The sequence below is a fragment of the Phyllobates terribilis genome, unplaced genomic scaffold (genome assembly GCF_046119375.1).
Source record: "Phyllobates terribilis strain yellow unplaced genomic scaffold, ASM4611937v1 Scaffold_3__8_contigs__length_932513732, whole genome shotgun sequence".
Classification (NCBI taxonomy): Eukaryota; Metazoa; Chordata; class Amphibia; order Anura; family Dendrobatidae; genus Phyllobates; species Phyllobates terribilis.
Genome location: NW_027362763.1, coordinates 293572210 through 293590338, shown reverse-complemented (window position 1 = coordinate 293590338; position 18129 = coordinate 293572210). Strand labels below are relative to the sequence as shown.

The 18129-nt window shown below is 42.9% G+C and overlaps 1 long non-coding RNA gene across 1 annotated transcript in view; it reads right to left on the bottom strand.

Annotated features, from left to right (window-relative positions):
* The window catches only part of LOC141258078 (uncharacterized), a 32158-nt gene extending 30056 nt beyond the window's left edge, over positions 1 to 2102 (bottom strand). Inside the window, exon 1 of the long non-coding RNA XR_012318190.1 lies at positions 1979 to 2102. This is a non-coding gene — a long non-coding RNA (uncharacterized lncRNA). The remainder of the gene's footprint in view (positions 1 to 1978) is intronic.
* Positions 2103 to 18129: the final 16027 nt, after the last annotated feature.

Genomic DNA, 18129 nt, shown 5'->3' with positions numbered 1-18129 from the left:
TCAGAGAAAAAGTATAATAGAAACAAGGGCACCAATTCTGCATTTATCACCCACTGCATTTATCACTCCTGAGAAAAAATACTGACCGAATACTGACCAAAAATATTGATAGTGGGGCTGTGGCCTAAGAAAGACAAACCTCACTTTTACTTTCTTATTCCGGTTTTAGGTTTATTCACCTTTTGGCTTAACTGACAGCATTGTGGCTGCTCAATAATAAAATGAATCATCAAAAAAAAATTGCCTAATTGTGCACACAAGTGTATGAGCCCGAACTGTCATCATCTCCTATCTCAGTAATGGGAATATCTGAATTCACTGAATACAGATTTTACCCATGAATTTAGCATTTTGAGAATGAATGATCAGTACAGGAGGGGAAAGAAGCAACTTTCATTGATAAGATATATTTCAAAGTTTCTTTTTTTCATGTGTACTATTGATTTACGAAAAAGAAAAACTAAAACAAAACTTTGGTAAAATATATAGACATTGATTCATCAAAGTGTATTTTCCAGAAATCTGGCATAAAACACTTTGATAAGTCACATTTTTGCCCAAAACCCAAGTTGGGCAAAAATCTTATAATTTTGTCATTTTCACTCTAGTTTCATCCAGCTTCGCCAATATAAGAACTGGGATGGGGCAGGGGAAGTGATGCCATAGGTTGTTTAATTCATGACAAGTTGCAGCATACCTTACGCCAGAAATCTTACTCCTGTCCATGAATGGAGTAAAATTTATGGCAAGGTGCACGGAGGTGCTTGCCATTTTTCAGACGTCGCAGTTGATTAATCAGTCTTATACTGTTTAGATAGTGGTAAAATAATACTTTTTTTTAGCTCTTTCCACTAGTCAAAGCAAATATTTCCAGCTGTAGCGTTTTTGTCCTATTCAAACTCTGTCTTGTCAGATCACCAAGGAGAAAGTTGCAATATGTTTATGGCTATGTTCACACGTTGCGTTTTTACTGCGTTTTTTTCTGCAGACAAAACCTACTCTCTTGGCATTAAAGAAGCAACATCAAAAAAAGCAGGTTTCGCAGAGTTTTTGCTGCGTATTTTTGCAGTGTTTTTATTGCATTTTTGTCAGAGTGCATGCTGATAAATTTTAGTGCATAAAAAAAAACCTGATTCAACTTCCTCAGTTTTTGGCACCAAAACCACAGCAAAACCTGATACCTGTGTTTTTTGCTGCGCTTTTGCAGCATTTTTGCACTACCCATTGAATGGGTGAAAAACACTGCAAAAATGCTGAAAGAAGTGACATGCTGCATTTTGCAAAAACACAGCTCTTTGACAAAACAGTCAGGAAAAAAAAGCCAAGGTGTGTGCATGAGATTTCTGAAATCTCAGACTTTGCTGGTACTGTAAAATGCAGCTGAAAATTTGCATAAAAAAACACATAAAAAAAAACGCTGCAAAAATGCAACCTGTGATCATAGCCTTAGGCTGTGTGCCCACGTAGCGTTTTTCAAGCGTTTTTGATGCGGAATTTCCGCAGCGGAAACGCTTGTAAAACGCTTGGTAACCCGCACCCCATGGTCCCCAATGGGATTCCGCAAGTTCTATGCACATGCTGCGGATTTTTCCGCAGCGTTTATGCTGCGTTCAAAAATCCGCAGCATGTCAATTAATTTTGCGTTTCCGCAAGCAGAATTGCCTTTGTCCAATGCATAAATAACGCAAGGCAATTCCGCATGTGGAAAACGCGTGATAAACGCGCGAAAAATGCGCGATAAACGCGTGCGGAATTCCGCATGCGTTTTTCCGGGAGAGGACTTGCATTTATGCAGCAGAAATTTTTCTGCTTCATAAATGCAACGTGGGCACATAGCCTTAGTGTAGAATTTGCCAAACATGATACTATGGTTGTATCCAATTGTTTCTGTAAAAAAAAGCACAGCGATAAGGAAGCTAAACTAATTAAATGCACTTTATGACTTGAAACAGACTTTGCTACCAGTAAGGTGAATTACCTTTAGTAATAGACAATAAGTTTCTTGTTCCAGAAGCAAGCACAGATACAACTTTCATTTCATACGTTTGATTTTCAGATTCTAGTCCTGTAATCAAAGTTTCATTTCTTGTAAGCCAGTAACTAAACACAGGAATCTCTGCCCGGGAATCCTGCCAGGGTTCATTCTTGCTTGTTATTTATTTACATAGCAGGTAAAACTGAACTAGTAGAAGGTCAAGAGTCAAAAAGTATGTATCTGTGTTTTATTTTTCAGAAATCAGTAGTACTGCTGTCAGTAGAAAATTGTAATATATCTAAATATAAAATACTCTCTGTTTTACACTTTTTAAAACTCTCATTTCCCTGTCTCCTACACTAATCATTCCATTTCAATGCACTGAAAAAATCATTTTCATAGAGACAGATAAGGCTGCGATCTTCTGATTGTGCTTCAATTCTGCTTCACATAGCAGGGCTGATCATCTGCTATTGACGCCGGACACAGGGCGGCGCTCATAACAGATCAGCAATGACAAACACAGGGGTCTCCTGCAGACCCCGGATTGTCATGCCAACCCATCAGCGCTCCACAATTATGTCACATGGGCTCCGATGGGTGGAACTAATGACGCGTATCCAGTTTGCACAAGTTAAATACTGCTGTCAGTCTGCTGTCAGAGATTGACAGCAGCAGTTTACATGCGAACAGCTGCGGGTGGATCACAATTCCACCCGTGGCTTTTAGGGGCAAATGACAGCTGATCAGTTCAGCTGTCATGTGCCTGAAAACATGCAGACTCAGTGTCGAAGGCCGCATGAAATGCCGGGACACGACCTATGGTTTACCTATAAGTCATAAATCGTGAAGGGGTTAAAGATGGGAGGTTGAGGAGAGAGTAGCTGAAGGAAAACAGAGGCAGAGAAAGACACAGAGAGGCAGCTATTTCTAGTAAGGGTATGTGCACATCATGATCCTTTTTGGCAGCGCTTTGAACACAGCATACTCTATGCTGCGTCCAAAGTGCTGCACGCAGGTGAAGCCGCATGTGTTCATTGAACACATGCGGCTTCACCGCATCCTATCCATTGCACTACAGAATTTCCCTTGCAGAGACTAGAGTCTCTGCAAGAGAAATTGACATACTGCGGTCTGTGAAGATGCGCCGCATGTCTGTTTTATATGTGTTTTTTAGAATGTGTTCAAATATGTATGTGTAGGTATCTGTGCGTGTCTGCGTATTGTGTGTGTATTTCTGTGTACCATGTTCATGTGTGTATGTGTGTGCATGCCTGTGTACCGTGTGCATGCGCATGTCTGTGCACTGTGTGTGCGTGTCTGCGTATTGTGTGCTTGTCTGCGTATTGTGTGCGTGTCTGCGTATTGTGTGTGCGTGTCTGCGTATTGTGTGTGCGTGTCTGTGTATTGTGTGTGCGTGTCTGCGTATTGTGTGCGCGTGTCTGCGTATTGTGTGTGTGTGCGTGTCTGCGTATTGTGTGTGTGCGCGTGTCTGCGTATTGTGTGTGTGCGCGTATCTGCGTATTGTGTGTGTGTCTGCGTATTGTGTGTGTGTCTGCGTATTGTGTGTGTCTGCGTATTATGTGTGTGTGTGCGTCTGCGTATTGTGTGTGTGTGTGCGTCTGCGTATTGTGTGTGTGTGCGCGTCTGCGTATTATGTGTGTGTGCGCGTCTGCGTATTGTGTGTGTGTGTGCGCATCTGCGTATTGTTTGTGTGCATGTCTGCATATTGTGAGTGTGCGTGTCTGCGTATTGTGTGTGTGTGTGTGTGCGTGTCTGCGATTGTGTGAGTGCGTACTGTGTGTGTGCGTACTGTGTATGTGTGTGTCTACGTACTGTGTGTGTGCATGCATGTCTGCGTACTGTGTGTGTGTGCGTGCATGTCTGCGTACTGTGTGCGTGCATGTTTGCATATGTGAAGGATGAGGGGACAGCCTGGGCCCTGTGTTGTATACCTATATTTCTCCGCCGTATCTGTGCATCATGAATTGTGGTATGTGCTAAAGGGGCCCACTGAGACTTTTTCACCCGGGGCCCACAAAATCCTGGAGCCGGCCCTGTGCACATGATCCTTTTTGGCAGCGCTTTGAACACAGCATACTCTATGCTGCGTCCAAAGCGCTGCACGCAGGTGAAGCCGCATGTGTTCTCCGCAAGAGAAATTGACATGCTGCGGTCTGTGAAGACACGCCGCATGTCTGTCTTCGCGGGTGAGCCGCAGGAGCACGGGAACACATAGTGAGCATGGAATTTCTACAAATCCCATCCACTATGCTGTAACATCTGGCCGCTGCGGACTGCACGTAGCGCAAGTGTGCTGCGTCCAATACGCAGAGTTTACTGACCGTGTGCATGCACCCTAAGTGTTCTATCTTTGGTGGATGTTCAAAAATACTGCAGAGGTGAAAGTGGTGGTGAAAGTGGTGAAATAAATCATATAATGGATAGCTATAGTGGTATTACGTTAGTACACACACAGCCCGGATGAAACCAAGTGGGCGAAACTCGAGTTGGGCAAGTGTGCAATACATACATTTTGGACTGAGTTTTACATAGTTTTTACTGTACTTATTCATTGAAATTTTGTGGGTTCAATAGCTGTACGCGCTGGAGTCACTTAAGAAATAGTGATCACAAAATATTTTATTTTCCCATTCTTTTCCTTTAATAATCTCCTTAGTAGATGAGCCACAAAAACACTAAAGTTTAGGAAGGCAAATTTTCGTTGGCTACGAGATTTCCTTAATGCTATAAATTGGGACAATGTCCTTAAAGATAAAAGTACACAAACTAAATGGAACACTTTTAGGACCTGTGGAAGATATATACAATTTGTCCAGACTGGTGCTTTTCCCCCTCTTGATGAGGCGGCGAAATGGAATGCAAGGCACCTGATTCTTAATAAACACACACCTCTTAGTGAATCATGCCAGGTGCGAAGTGGCATGTGCCTCCTGTGCTTCTTGCCACAAATCCTACTTCAGTCAGCAACTGGAGTAAGACTTGTGGCGTATGGAACTCCGATGCTCGACATGAGTTTGACGAGCGAGGGGGTCGCCGCTTCCTGTCAGGCCCCTATCCTGTCCCAGCTTCGCCTACTTTGTCAGAGCTGAGAGAAAAACGGCAAAAGTCACAATTTTTTTGCACAGCCTTGCATGGAGGATAGCAATGAGGCATTAAATAATTATTAGAGAGGCTAGTTGCCAAAGAAAGATAATATAATACAAAAATATTATTCAATTACATGAACAGTAAGAAACTTATAAATGATAGTATGGCCTTCTTAAAGTTAGCCTGGGTGAAATGGTGGAAGAGGATAAGGAAAAGGCCAATCTTTTAAATGTTTTTTTCCTACAGTACACAAGAAAAGCTCATGACATGATTAGTGATACGATAAATTCTTCATTAAATCATTAAATGTCACTTACTTGACTCAGCACTAAGTATGGTGCCTTTTCAAAACCACTTTAACAGAGAAATCACTGGGCCCAGATGGCATCCAGCTCTGAGTACTGCAGGAATTGAGCACCATGATAGACAGACCATTATTTCTAATTTTCAAGGTTTCCATAATCACAGGGTCTGTACCACAGGATTTGTGCATAGCAAATATGGTGCCAATATTTAAAAATAGGTGAAAATCTGAGTCTGAAAACTATAGACCTGTATAGTCTCAACTTTAAGAAAAATCTTTGACGGCTTTATAAGAGATGTTATCCTGGAATATCTCATTAAAAAAGTCTTCAAAACCGTGCATCAAATGGGTGTATAAGGGATTGGCTTCTATGAGGAGGTAAATTCTAGTCTCGACTTGGAGAAAACCGTGGATGTTGTTTATCTGGACTTTCAAAGGTATTCGATATGGCGCAACATGAAAGGTTGATACATAAAATGAAAACAATAGGACTAGGGGAAAATAGGTGTAACTAGGTTAACAACTGGCTAAGTAATAGGAAGCAGGGTAGTTATTAATGGACCACACACTATTTGGGCCACTGTTAACTGTTGGGGACCACAACGGTTCAGCATTGGGCCCTCTTCTTTTTAACATATTTATTAATGACCTTGTTGAGGGCAAACAAAGAAAAATTTCAATATTTGCAGATGCTACTAAACTCTGCAATGTAATCAATACAGAGGAGGATTATTTAATATTACAGAGAGATTTATGTAAACTGGAGACTTGGACTGAGAATTGGCAAATTAAGTTTATTATAGATAAATGTAAGGTCATGCACTTTGGCCAAGGAAATAAAATGTACAATTATGCACTGAATGAGAAAACATTTGGTAAAAGTGTCACTGAAAAAGACTTGGGTGTGTGAATGGACACAACCACAACTTTAGTGACTAGTGCCAGGCAGCTGGCAAATAAAATCATGGGTTGTGACGCGCCCAGGGGATGGGGACGACTCGGCGCCCGGGCCTCGTTGTTGGTTTTGGGGATGCCGCGGTGGCCGGCTCCCGGGGCCGTACCCTGGGGTCACTCTTAAAAGCAAGGGAATGGGGGAAAAGGTGTATGGTAAAGGGGAAATTGTTCGTGACGCCACCCGTGGTGTCTGGTGAGGATCACCAGCGCTGCAACAGTCCTCTGAGGCCGGTGTTCAGGCAGCTACAGATGGTTCGGCTCCCCACAGGTGGAGTGGGGCCTCAGGGCAGCGGAGAGAGAGGGATTGCAGAATAGAGCGTTGGCGGGTGCAGAGCCGCGGAGGAAAGAACAGACAGAGGCAGTAATTGAAGTCATCCAAGTCTTTACTCACGGTGGTGCTTTCTCAGCTCAGAGCTTCTCTCTGCTGTCACACGGCGAGCTGCGGCCACCAGGGTGGGGTTCAGCACACTCCAGGTAGTTCAGGAGCGCTTGACAGGACCCCCGCTCTAAAGTGTTCCTCTCTGGTTGAACTTCTCCCGCCTTGTGTCCCCCACTGCGTCCCGTATGGGTACTGCGATGTCCTTGATGGGTAGCGTGTGGCTCCAGGACCGACTGGGTGCCCTTCTTGGTGACTAGTGATGAGAACGTGGCGTAAGGCCAGGTCCCTCTGGATAAACTCAGATTAGGGCATACAGGTGGCGACTCCGCTCCGTCCGTATCCCCCTGGGATCCACATAAGCCTCTGGACTTTTCCGACAGAGACGTGAAGTTCAAAGTCAGATAATCGTGGACCGGTACCCCCTCTAGCGGCAGGGTCTCTCTGGCTGGGCCAGAATAAGGTATGCAGGAGCGATCTCCTCTGCTCCCCTCCTGGGCCTTCTTGGTTGGACTCTGACTGGGGACAGAGCCGGTTATAACTCTGCCCCAATCCCCCATCTTGAGGCCTGAGACCGGGAACCGTGGACCCTGAGGCGGCTGCAGCCTTGTGCTGACCTGCCGTCCCAAAGACCCACGACCAAAGACCCGGTTATTAAAATGGCCTCCTGTTATATATGATTCTATTAAGTGCTAAAGTAAAGTGCTTCCTCCACCCTCACTCACTACATGGTTCCCCCTAACTTTGGTTCCCCCCAACTCCTCCATTCAGGCCCGGGGCAGCACTATAGTGCTTTTAGGCCCCCTTCAGAACTGGAGTGGTGTAGTGTTGAGTGTGTGGTTGGGGTCCTGTGTGGCACTCCATCCTTACCTTGGAGAGGAGATACCACACCTCGTTCTGAGGTGCAATACCCCTGTGACGACTGAACCCTCAGGGGCGCCACAGTTGCATGAAAAGAGGCATAGATTCTTTTGAGAAAAAATATAGTGTTACCTCTATACATATCACTAATGCAGCCACATTTAGAATACTGTGTACAATTTTGACCTCCACTGTATAAGAAGGACTGTCAGGACTTGAACCCAGCAGCTCTGGCTCTCCAGTCGGCAGCTCTTCCCTTTGAGCTCGCTAGAGAGTTACTTGCTAACCCAGATACTAGTACCTGTGTAGTTCCTGATTGGCTCCACCTTGTAAATCTCCTCATTGAACACCCTACCGCACTTCCTTCCTTGAGAAATTATTGAGCTCCAAGCCTTTAGTCAAGCTCTCCTTCACATGCTGCCTCATACAAGACTATACTGCTGCTCCCGTGTACCGATATCTGGCTATTCCTGACTACACAACCTGCTTATCCTTCAAACAATACTGCTGCTCCCATGTAACACCCTCTGGCTATTCCTAACTACGTAACCTGCTTATCTTTCAAACTATACTGCTGCTCCCGTATACCATCTTCTGGCTATTCCTGACTACGCTACCTGCCGGTGCTGCCCATAGTGGTTGCAATACCACTACTCCAGCCCAGGTCAGTTCATAACAGAATAATCTCGCACACAAAATGGAGTCTGTTGCAGCAACGCTCAGGCAGCAAGTTGCTGAACTTCAGAATTTTGGTGCCACATACCAAGAAAGATTTTCTAAGTTGCAAACACAGGTGTTGGATCAGCAAAAAGAGATTATTGAGTTACATAGGCAACTTTTGGATTTGCGCAACTCAGGCCCAGAATCAAACGCATGCATGCCACTGCCCGCAAAGCTCAGTGAGGATCATCATCATTACTATGGATTCCATAATCAATGTTGTATCTATTTCCAGATGCAACCTTCTCCGTTTACCAGTTTCATCATTAATCTCCTGACTGATGAGGCGCTAACATGGGCCTCACCTTATGTGGAAAAGAATTGTGACCTCCTTAATGACTTAGTTTCCTTCATCACAGCTATGGATCAAGTGTTTGATGACCTGAATCGTGCTACAGCTGAAACCAAGATGCATAATCTACGTCAAGGGCGGCGCTCTGTAGCTGAATATACCTCAGAATTCCGCCGCTGGGTGGCAGACACCACATATAATTTAGCTGCCCAGAGGAATCATTTTCAATGAGGATTATCAGAGCTAATAAAGGATGAACTAGCAACGGTCGAGACCCCTGATAGTTTAGAGGACTTTATTCAATTGTGCATCCCAATTGATCAGAAACTCACTGAGCGAAGAAAGGAAAGACTGTGAGTATTTGGAAACAACCCTAATTACTCCTTTACTCAATCAGTATTAAAAAACCAACAGGAAATGGAAAGTGTGCCTGAATCTATGCAAATTGATGTCCTCTGAAAACCTCTTTCTGCAGTAGTGAAGGAGAGACGATGTACAGAAAATGTATGTCTTTATTATGGGGACTCTGGACATTTTGTCATTAACTGTCCTAATAAAAGGACTATAGCCTTCACAAATGCCAAAACTGCAAGCAATATAGACCTTTCTGAACAGCCAGATCCTGTTATACAGACCATCTCATCTGCAATGCAGGATAAAGGCAAAGAGCAATCACCATCTTCTCATTTTGTCGTTCCCATACAGGTTATAATTAGGAGCCAAAAAATATAATGCTCTGCCATATTAGATTATGGAGCAGGAGAGAATTTCATGGACTTACAATTTATACTTGGTAATAACATTGCAAGTAGGACTAAATCCATGCCAATCAATATGGAAACTGTGGATCGATCACCTTTATCTTCTAGACCAGTTACGAGACAAATGAACTTGAAATCTGTATTGAACCAAATCATCATGAAGCTGTTGGTTTTCATCATATATCGTCTCCAAAATTTCCAGTTATTCTTAGAATTCCCTGGTTTTCAATCCATAACCCTTCTATTAACTGGGCATCGAGGACCATTACCTTTCCCTCTGAGTACTGTAAGAACAATTGCCATGCTGATTTATCTGTTCTCAAACAAATTCAAGTATCGGATATTTCTCATCAGAATTATGATAAACTACCACCTCATTACTAGAAGTTCAATGAGGTCTGCAGTAAGAAGAAAGTCGATCAACTGCCTTCTCATCGTTCTTACGACTATCCCATTGAATTGCTTCCTTGAGCATCCATTCAGTTTGGGCGAATTTACAATGTTTCTGTACCAGAATTGAAAGTACTAAAATAATACCTAGATGAAAATTTAGAGAAAGGCTTCATTCAACCTTCTTCTTCGCCAGCTGGAGCACCTTTGTTTTTTTGTAGAGAAGAAGAACTCAACCCTGCAGCCATGTATTGGTTACAGTGAAATAAATAAGATTACCATTAAAAATCGCTACCCACTTCCCTTAATTCCAAGATTTTTACCAAACTCAATCTAAGAGGGGCTTATGATCTCCTACAAATTCGCCTGGGAGATGAGTGCAAAACCGCCTTTAGAACTAGATATCAACATTTTGAATACCTGTTTATACCTTTTGGTCTTAGCAATGCCATTGCCACCTTTCAGCACTTCATTAATGATGTTTTTTTGAGAATTTTTGGATCAATTTGTTGTTGTTTATCTCAATGACATTCTTATATTTTTAGATGCCTTGGAGGAGCATCACAGGCATGTCCAGTTAGTTCTGGAACATTTACAGGAGAATCATCTCTATATCAAACTTGAAAAATGTGAACTTGAACAAACAAGATTTATCATTTCCCCAGAAGATCGGAGCATGGATCCCAGTAAAATCAGAGCAGTAGTTCACTGGCCTACCCCAAGAAATTTAAAAGGCGTCCAGCGCTTTATAGGATTTGCAAATTTCTACAGAAGATTCATTAAAAACTTTTCAAAAATCATTTTACCAATTACTTCACTCACAAAGAAAACCAAAGTGTTTTTCTGGTCTCCAGAGGCACAAGTGGCTTTTGACAAACCAAAGACTCTTTTCACTTCTGCACCATTACTAGTACATTCAAATCCTGAACTACCATTTTGTTGTCGAAGCAGGCGCCTCAGATTCTGCGGTGGGAGCCATTTTGTCACAGCGTTTTGGAGACAAGATTCAGCTTCATCCATGTGCATTCCTTTCTCATACCATGTCATCCGCAGAAAAGAACTATGACATTGAAAATAAAGGACTTTTAGCTATTAAAGTTGCCTTCTTCAAATGGAGACATCTTTTTGAAGGGGCCAATCATCCGGTGACTGTCCTTACTGACCACAAAAATGTAGAATTCATCCGTACAGCTAAAAGGCTGTCTGTAAGACAACCACGTTGGGCCTTATTTTCCTCCAGGTTTAATTTTATAATTTCTTATCGGCCTGGTTCAAGAAACGGAAAGACTGATGCTCTGTCCAGGATATTTACTTAACCTCAGGAGAGGTCTAACACTGACTACACCATTCTTCGTCCAAAAAAATTCTTGGGAATACTGGACACTCAAGAATTTTTAGTGAAGATTAAAAATGGATACCAAACTGACCTTTTTTTTAACCATCCTTCTAAAGATGTTGATCTTTCTTTTAAGGAGGGGTTTTGGAGGTAGAACCACCAAATATAAGTCCTCAAATCTGCTTGACTTGAAGTCCTCAAACTTGTTCATGATTCTAAACTTGTAGGACACCCTGGAGTCATGAAAACTCAAGAACTACTGCTTCGTTCTTTTTGGTGACCTAATTGTAGGAAGGATGTGAGAAAATATGTTTCCTCCTGTTTAACATGTGCATGGAACAAAACGCCACGATCTTCTCCTTTAGGACTCCTTCAACCTCTTCCAGTTCCATCCAGGCCTTGGAGATCAATCTCAATAGATTTTATCGTGGACCTACCTCCATCTAAAGAAATGACTTATCCTTGTTGTGGTGGATCAGATCACAAAGATAGCCCATTTTATTTCAACTAAAGGGATTCCTACCGCTGAACAAACCGCAGAATTAATGGTCAAAGAGATATTTCGGCTGCATGGAATTCCCGACAATGTATTTTCTGATAGAGGTGTTCAGTTTACATCAAGATTTTGAAAAAGCTTCTGTACAGCTTGAGGAGTTACTGTCAATTTGTCTACTGCCTTCAATCAACAATCCAATGGCCAGCCTGAAAGAACTAATCAAACTCCCGAACAATACCAGCGCTGCTTTATTTCTTACCTGCAGGATGACTGGGTGGACTGTTTACCAACGCAGAATTTTCCTATAATAACTCCAAACACAGTTCTACATCCCAAAGTCCATTTTTTGCTAATTATGGCTTGCATCCAGTATTTATTCCTAATCTTCCATTTAATAGTTTGGTTCCTGCTGTTACTGACAGACTTACAAAGTTACAGGATGCTCAGAAAAAAACTAATTGAGATGTTAAAAAAGGTCAAGAAGATTATAAAAAAAAACTGATAAACATCACAAAGCCCCTCCTTCCCTTCCGGTCGGTGACAAGGTTTGGTCATCTACAAAAAACCTGAAAACAAACGTACCATCATCGAAATTGGGTCAACAATTCATAGTACCTTTTCAAATTTCTGCATAAATTTACAAAGTTGCTTTTTGTTTAAAACTTCCTAACAGCCTGAAAATTCACCCTGTATTCCACGTATCCTTGCTTAAACCATTTAGTGAGAACCCGTTTCTAGGAAGAACTCAGCCACCTCCTCCACCAGAAAAAGTCCATGGCGAAGAAGAGTACATTGTGGATAAAATTCTGGACTCTAGAAGACTGAGGAAGACTACAATATTTGGTGCAATGGAGGTGTTACGTACCAAAAGATAATTAATGGCAGCCGGAGTGCAATGTCCATGCATCCAGGCTTACAAGAGCCTTTCATCATGTCCAGAGGCCATCCTGGAAGGAGGGGACTACTGTCATGTATCTTACCCAGCAACTCTGGTGCACCAGGTGACAGCTCTTCCCTTTGAGCTATTCAGCTCACTGGATAGTTCCTTGATAACCCAGATACTAGTACCTGTGTAGTTCCTGATTGGCTCCACCCTGTAAGTTCCTGATTGGCTCCACCTTTTAAATCTCCTGACTGAACACCCTATTTAAACCTGTCATTGCACTTCCTTCCTTGTGAGATTATTGAGCACCCAGCTTTTAGTCAAGCTCTCCTTCAACTGTTCCCTCATCCAAGACTATACCTCTTCTACCGTGTACTGACCTCTGGCTATTCCTGACTCAGCAACCTGCTGATCCTTCAAAATATACTACTTCTCCCATGTACCGACCACTGGCCATGCCTGACTAGGTTACCTGTTGATGCTGCCCTCTAGTGGTTGCAATACCACTACTTCCGTTCAAGTCAGTTCATAACGACAAAATTGAACTAGAGGAAGAGATAGAAGAGTGACCAAGATTATAAGGGAATGGGTGAGCTGCAATACCTAGACAGGTTATCAAACTTGTGATTATTCAGTTTGGAAAAAAGAAGGCCTAGGGGCGATTTTATTAGAATGTATAAATATATAAAAGGACAACACAGAGATCTTTCTTTCGATCTTTTTATACATAAGGCCTGAAAAGATGGCAAGGGGGTAGCCCCTATGTCAGTGGTCCCCAATCTTTCTTACCTTAAGGGCCACATTCACCTCAGAAAGATGGTCATGAACCACTTTCAGAGCCTCCTGAGTAGTGACATCTAGCGCCATTCACAGTAGTGACACCTAAAGCATCCCCAATTACCAGTATAATGACAGCCAAGGGTTTCCCACAGAAATCACATTGAGACCTTGTGTCATTTTCCCTTACAGGCAGTATGCTTACATCTAGGGCTTACCAGCTGGCAGACAGTAGCAAGCCACATATCTTGGGCCCATGAGCCACATGTGGATCCCAAGCCACAGATGGAGGACTTTTGCCCCATGTCTAGAGTAAAGAGAGTTTTTGCATTGTCACAACATGAAGTAATAGTTGATTCACGAAACAAGTTAATGGAGGTCCTCTGTATTGATCAACATGTTAGGTTATAGGTTGAACTCGATGGACTTCTTTCTCACTATGAAATGCAAAAACCTGTGCTATAAGTCATTCCTGACTTTTTTTTAAATGATGCTATACAATTGGAAAACCCAACACTTTACAAACTAGGCAGAGAGAGTTAGTGGTGCCCATTGCATCTCCACTGTCTTGCTGTTATCAGCCATTTGCCTTCCCCAGCTATCCTTTGTGCCTGTCCAGATCTATCTGACAGGGAAGTAATAGATGGTTTACTCCCCCACTTATGAGAAATTCTGACAGAACCCTGTTACTTGCCAGGGTCGATAGCTACTTAACCCATGAATATAAAATCATCAAACAATTACAGGATGACAAGAAGGCTAAGGAGGATGACACTTAAATCTCAGTTTACCAACCACCTATAATAACTTTTTAAATACCAGGTATACCCTCTATTGTATTACAAACAATGTCCCCCAGACATCTTGATGGCACCATCCATGCAGCTATCAACATTTATATTCTTTTGGCCTTCCATGCTAGCAATCTTAACATTTCTCTGTGGACCACAAGGCCTCTGATGCTTGCTTACAGGAAAGTCTCCTGTAATCTCACATAATTGCTTCTGGAACTACCTACAGCCACTATTATTCCATGCAGTGTAAAAAAAATGCCTTTGTGGTGCACATTTTGGCATGTTTTTTTCTGTTTCTCATCATTCAAGAACTGACAAATTGCTTTTTACAAGTTGGTAAAACACTTTGAAAAACAAAATCATGTGCACTATAGGTGTGTTCTCTTATTTAAATCTATAAGATGCTCATTCAATAAGTATTTGAAGGTTTTTTTAAGTATTTGAAGTGGTTTTGAACAGAAGTGGCTCTAAAATCCACATTAAAGAGCATTATTTGAACATACTCTATTAGTAGTTGTGCAAGTAATAGTATTGTAATGTTATCTATTTTGCTAGTAGGCGATTACTCTCATTAGATAACTATTTGACAACCAGAATACAGTCATACAATCTTTTGCTACAGATGCCATACCCCTGTGCAGTGATGGCATAACATTACAGATTTTTTGATCTTGGATAAAGTACACATACATTTCAGAAGTGAACTGACATTAGCTATGTAGACAGCAAAATATAACTCCTTATAACAATGTTACTTGCTTTCCCTTAAAAAAAGATCTCAACAATCCATACTGGATAAACTCTAAAAACAGTTTGTAAAGATTAAAATAAAAATAAAAAATCTTTTTACAAAAAGAGTTCAAGCAAAGGTGACAATTTGTCACAAATTTATATAATTGTGTAATTAAATGGTACCTGTCAGCAGGTTTTTGTTATGTAATATGAGAACAGCGTGATGTAGCAGCTGAGACTCTGATTCCAGCGATATGTGACTTACTGGGCTGCTTGCTGTCCTTTTGATACTGTACAATCACAGTTTTCTCTGCTTCAGATCTAGCAGAGCTCAGAATTCTGAGCCCTGTATATCGCCGTCCACACCACTGATTGGCAGCTTTCTGTGTACACTGTACATTGACAGACTGCTGCTAATTTGTGACAGGTGGGTTACACAGAGCAGGAGGCACAAGAGACATACTCCTGTAGTGATAATCTCCTGCTGATAAAACACTGAGTTTAGTGAAACAGCAACACACAGCCTAGTAAGTAACACGTCATTGGAATCAGGCTCTCAGCTCCTACATCCTGATGCTCTCAGATTATATAGCAAGAACTTGCAGACACATTCCTTTTAATACTTTCAAGGTATTTTTGTAGTCAATGACGTGTGCTAAAAATATGGGAGACAGTGATCTGTCCCATGTCAGTGCATATAAGAGACTGTATGTGGGTTTTATGCTTTGTTTGGCTTATAGGGAAATGTATTAGTCAAAGTAAAGAAATAAATAAATGCAAAATAAAACAATTTACTCTATTATCACTTTCCATGCGCTAACTAGGTCTGAAAGCAACTTGAGTTCATAGAAGGGTGTTTCCACTATTAGCTAGAGATTATAGCCAGATAACAAATACATTCCTTAAAACATATTGAAATAATAAATTAGGCCCTCTCTATTAGCTAAGCTTGACGCCCTACTATGGAGAATCACTTATATCACAGTGTAATGCTTCATTTTAAAATAAAATGTAAAAATCATATAATCATCATGAAAGGTATGAATCACTCTTCTTTTATTAACCAAAACTGGAAAATCAGACCCATATTCAAAATAACTATGTTATATACAGTACAGACCAAAAGTTTGGACACACCTTCTCAGTTAAAGATTTTTCTGTATTTTCATGACTAAGAAAATTGTACATTCACACTGAAGGCATCAAAACTATTAATTAACACATGTGGAATTATATACTTAGCAAAAAAGTGTGAAACAACTGAAAATATGTCTTATATTCTAGGTTCTTCAAAGTAGCCACCTTTTGCTTTGATGACTGCTTTGCACACTCTTGGCATTCTCTTGATGAGCTTCAAGAGGTAGTCACCGGAAATGGTCTTCCAACAATCTTGAAGGAGTTTCCAGAGATGCTTAGCACTTGTTGGCCCTTTTGCAATCACTCTGCGGTCCAGCTCACCCCAAACCATCTAGATTGGGTTCAGGTCTGGTGACTGTGGAGGCCAGGTCATCTGGCGTAGCACCCCATCACTCTCCTTCTTGGTCAAATAGCCCTTACACAGACTGGAGGTGTGTTTGGGGTCATTGTCCTGTTGAAAAATAAATGATGGTTCAACTAAACACAAACCGGATGGAATAGCATATCGCTGCAAGATGCTGTGGTAGCCATGCTGGTTCAGTATGCCTTCAATTTTCAATAAATCCTCAACAGTGTCTCCAGCAAAGCATGCCCACACCATCACACCTCCTCCTCCTCCATGCTTCACGGTGGGAACTAGGCATGTAGAGTCCATCCGTTCACCTTTTCTGCGTCGCACAAAGATCTCAAATTTGGACTCATCAGATCAAAGCACAGATTTCCACTTGTCTAATGTCCATTCCTTGTGTTCTTTAGCCCAAACAAGTCTCTTCTGCTTGTTGTCTGTCCTTAGCAGTGGTTTCCTAGCAGCTATTTATCGGTCGACCATGACAGCACCACGAGAGAGGGAATCCGACCACCAAGGACAGGAAACCTACAGGCTTAAAAGGGGGCGGCCCTCCCTCTCGCCTCAGTTTGGTTTCCTGTCCTTGATGGAGGAAGCCGGTCGCAGGCGTAAAACATGGATGGCGACGGCTGTGATCCTGCTCCCCTGTCTGGGGACGGCAGCTCCAGCGTTGGCCGATGCTCGTGCGCCCCTATATGGGAGAGGCACAGCATCCTGAGGCACTGGGGGTTCTCTTTTTTTTTTTTTTTTGTTTGCAGTGGGGCTGCGCCCTGTCTGGGGTGTCATCCCCTTTTTCTGCCTCAGCCAGGTGCGCCTCCCGTGGGAGTGTAGGCCCTGGCTGAGCCCCAAAAGTGCGGTGGGGTCTGCATTCCAAGTGGGGGTAACAGCCCACCATCACCCTCCGTAAGTATGGGGAGGGGGGGCGAGGGCCAAGGTGATTGTGTCCCCTCGCCCTGCCCTGGGTGAACGCAGCGCGGTACATCACGAAAGCGCGGCTTACCTGTGGAAGCGCTGACAGCATGCGTCCTCGCGCGAAGCTCGTGCGGCGCGTACTTCCGGGTTTCGGCAAGTCGCGGCCCGATGACGTCACCGCGTCTCGGCGATCATGTGCGCGAAATTCAAAAAAAAAAAAAAATGGAGTGTGCTGAGGCGCTGCTAGAGGGGAGGAGCCAGTACCTATTTAACCTATCAGGTAACATGGCTCAGTGCTTCCCAAACCTTCATTCTTTCATTATGGAGTCTGAAGGTGTCCAGTTGCAGCAGCAGCAGGTTGAGCAGCCGCCATCTTCACCATCTCAGCGGCTGTCTGGGGAGCCCCAAAAAACGCATCGCGCACGTGGTCCTGGTAGCCGGTCCTCAGGAAAACGGAGCTCGGGGTCTAGGTCTGGTCACCATACCTCTGGTAGAACGGACGAATCTGCAGCCTCTAGGGAAGGTCCCCCGGCTGAGAAGGGTCCTTCCTCCAATCCGGTACCAGCTGTTTTTTCTTCCTGAGCCGCCTGGGTAAGTGATCTTCGAGTAAGTTCACTTAGTAATATGGTATCCCTTCTCCCCTTCCATATTTTATCAGAGGAAGAAATGTACCGCCAAGGCAAAGCATATACAGTGTGCGCTATGCAAGTCTCTTCTTCCTGACGGATACCCTAAAAAGCTATGTCAGTTGTGCATAAACCAGACACTGGCAGAAGAGGGTCCTGCTCTAACTTCTGGTTTAAAAACCTTAGTTAAAACAGAGATTCACAAGGTCCTCTCCAAGAGAGTTAAAGAGAAAATGAACTCGGACTGTGAGGTCCCCTTAGTCTTGGATGACCCCCTATCCTCTCCCTATGAGTCGGATTCAGATAGTGCAGACTTTTCCTCTCCTTCCTCCTCTGATAGTGGTGT